This window comes from Propithecus coquereli, unplaced genomic scaffold, assembly GCF_000956105.1.
Source record: "Propithecus coquereli isolate 6110/MARCELLA unplaced genomic scaffold, Pcoq_1.0 Scaffold178, whole genome shotgun sequence".
Taxonomy (NCBI): domain Eukaryota; kingdom Metazoa; phylum Chordata; class Mammalia; order Primates; family Indriidae; genus Propithecus; species Propithecus coquereli.
The window spans coordinates 1,016,131-1,019,442 of NW_012142523.1; positions in this window are offsets into that span (position 1 = coordinate 1,016,131).

The following is a 3,312-nucleotide window of genomic DNA, read 5'->3' on the forward strand; positions in this document are numbered from 1 at the left end:
GTCCCAGCTACTCGGGAGGCTGAGGCAGGAGGATCCCTTGAGCCCAGGAGTTTGAGGTTGCTGTGAGCTAGGCTGACGCCACGGCACTCTAGCCCAGGCAACAGAGCGAGACTCTGCCTCAGAAAAAATAAATAAATAAATGAAGACTATTACATACAAAAGACCAAGCCGTTGGGTAATCCATATTGAAAACTGTCACGATATGACTGTCAGAGTCACAGATGCAGAGTTGAGATTGGATGTCATGAATGACTGAAATTACTGCTCTAAGGAAATTTTTTTTTTTTTAAATGAGAAGACTTCCCACTCTGGAATGTCCCGGTCATGATGGCAGAGACTTGACCAGGCCCCCTAAGACCAGTGAACTAAGCCATTCTGGTCCATTTGGATAATGGAAGTTTCCCACAGCTGGGCAGAGAAAGAGGGAGCGGAGGTGTTATTAGTGCCAGGTGCTGTGGAGATAAGGGACAATGTTGGCTGACACTTAGCAGCGTTGAGTGTAGTGCTGCGTTGAGCCAGGCACTGACCTAAATGCTTTACCTATATTAGTCCTGTATTTCCCTATATTAATTTACCTGAATTAATCCTTACACCAAGTCTGTGAGCTAAGTAGTGTTATTATCCTCATTTTACAGATGAGGAAATAGGCACAGAGAGATTAATTAATTTGTCCAAGGTTAGTAAATTTATATTTTGGAACCTGGCCAGTCTCTCTATCTCCTAATATTCTAAAATGTCTTATTGTCATAAAAAATAATCAAAGTAAGGTTTTTCCCAGGTTTGGGCCCAATGCCATTGACCCAAGTGTTTGCTGTTTGCTACACTGACTTGTAACAGTACCTCTGCTATATACCTGGTTCTCATTAATGCATGGATTTATTTCTTGGCTCTGTGTTCTGTCCCACTGATCAATTTGTCTAGTCCCAACCAATATGCTATTGTTTTAATTCCATGGTTTAGTGATAAATCTTGATATCTAGGAGGAACATTCCATCCCCTCAACTTGATTCCTATTTTTCATAATTGTTTTAGCTATCTATACCCCTTTATTCTTCCATATAAGCTGTAGAATCCTTTTGTCAAGTTCCCTGAAGAATTTTGTTGGGATTTATGTTAGAATTTCATTGAATTTACAGATTAGAGGTATAATTAAACATTTATAATACTGAGTCTTCTCATCCATAAACATGACATATTTCCATTCTTTCAGGTCTTCAATTCATTTTGGGATTTTTCTTCATCAAAATATTATACATTTTTGTTAAATTATTCTGTACATTATAATTTTTTTTGCTTTTTTCTTATTACCTTTCCATTTGGTTGTTGCCAGTGTAAAGGAAGGCAATCATATTGTATTGACCTTGTATCAAGAAATTTTACTGAACTCTCTTATTAATTCTAGTAATTTGTCTATCGATTCTTTTGTAAGTACATATGTATCTGTATGATTATAAGGTCTTAAAATAATGACAGTTCCATCTTGTGTTATATTAGACTTATATACCCCTTCTCATTTACATCTTTTAGTAGATTGTACCTTTGGTAGATTGTATCATTCCTTATATGTCATATTTATTTTTCTTGCCTTATTGCATTGTTTAGGAGTTCTACTGCAATTTTGAATAAATGCATAGGGATCCTTGTCTTGTTCTTGATTTAAAAGGAAAATTTCTAAAGTTTCACAATTAGATACGATTTTTACTATAGATTTTTGGTAAATAATTTATATTAAGTTAAGGAAGTTTCTTTCTGTTACTAAGTTACTGAATACTTTTTTCATTAATGGGTCTTGAAGTTTATTGCATGTTTTCCCCATGTATTTTTCTTCTTGTGTTTTATTTTTATTTATTTATTTATTTTTTTTGAGACAGAGTCTTGCTCTGTTGCCCTGGCTAGAGTGCCGTGGCGTCAGCCTAGCTCACAGCAACCTCAAACTCCTGGGCTCAAGGATCCTCCTGCCTCAGCCTCCCAAGTAGCTGGGACTACAGGCATGCGCCACCATGCCAGGCTAATTTTTATTTATATATATATATTTTTTTTTTCAGTTGTCCAGATCATTTCTTTGTATTTTTTAGTAGAGATGGGGTCTCGCTCTTGCTCAGGCTGGTCTCGAGCTCCTGACCTTGAGCGATCCACCCACCTTGGCCTCCCAGAGTGCTAGCATTACAGGCATGAGCCACCACTTCCGGCCAATTTTTCTTCTTAATTTGGGTAATATGATGAAATACATTGATAGAACTTTGTAATGTTGAATCATCGTCGCATTCCTAATATAACCCTTACTTAAGTATAATGTGTTATTTTTAAAAACACTACTATATGTGATTCGAAACATTTCAGTCAGGTGTTTGCATCTGTGTTTTAAGAAAGATAGGCTATGGCTGGAAGCGGTAGCTCACGCCTCTAATCCTAGCACTCTGGGAGGCCGAGGCTGGTGCTTCCCTTAAGCTTAGGAGTTTGAGACCAGCCTGAGCAAGAGTGAGACCCCCGTCTCTACTAAAAATAGAAAAATCAGCTGGGCATAGTGGCACATGCCTATAGTCCCAGCTACTCAGGAGGCTGAGGCAAGAGGATCACTTGAGCCCAGGAGTTTGAGGTTGCTGTGAGCACTCTAGCCAGGGCACCAGGGTGAAACTCTGTCTTAAAAAAAAAAAAGAAGAAAGAAAGATAGGCTAAATAATATTATTTTTTTACTCTGCCTTCTCTAATTTTAGTATCAAGTTTGTGCTATCTTTATAATATGAATTAGGTAGATTGCCCTTTTTCTGGTCTCTGGAACAGTGTGTGTATGACGTGGGCTTTTTATTCCTTGAAAATTTGGTGAAATTCATTGGAAAACTATCTGGTGCCTCTTGATGATTCAGATTATTTACTAGGATTTCAATTTATTAAATGACTATTAGTCTATTCAGTTCCATTTCTTTGTGAACCAATTTTAGAAATTTATATGTTTCTAGAACTTGTCAATTTTATCTAAATTTTCACATTTAGTGACATAAAGATGATATTCTCATGATTCAAAAAATCTAAAAAAAATTTCTACTGTATCAGAACTAGAGTCCCCTTTTAATTCCTAATACTATTTGTTTGTGCTTCCTCTCAGTCTTTCTAGATTTTTTTCCCAAAGAACTAGATTTTTGTTTTGTTTGTTAACTCTGTTTTTTATGTTGTTGTCATTATATTTTCTATTTCATTATCTTCTGCTCTTACCTTTCATTTTTACTTTCTTCTCCTTCCTTTGGTTTACACTTGTTCTTTTAATTCCTTCTTGACCTAAATCCTCAGCTCCTTTTTTTTTTTTTTTTTTTTTAA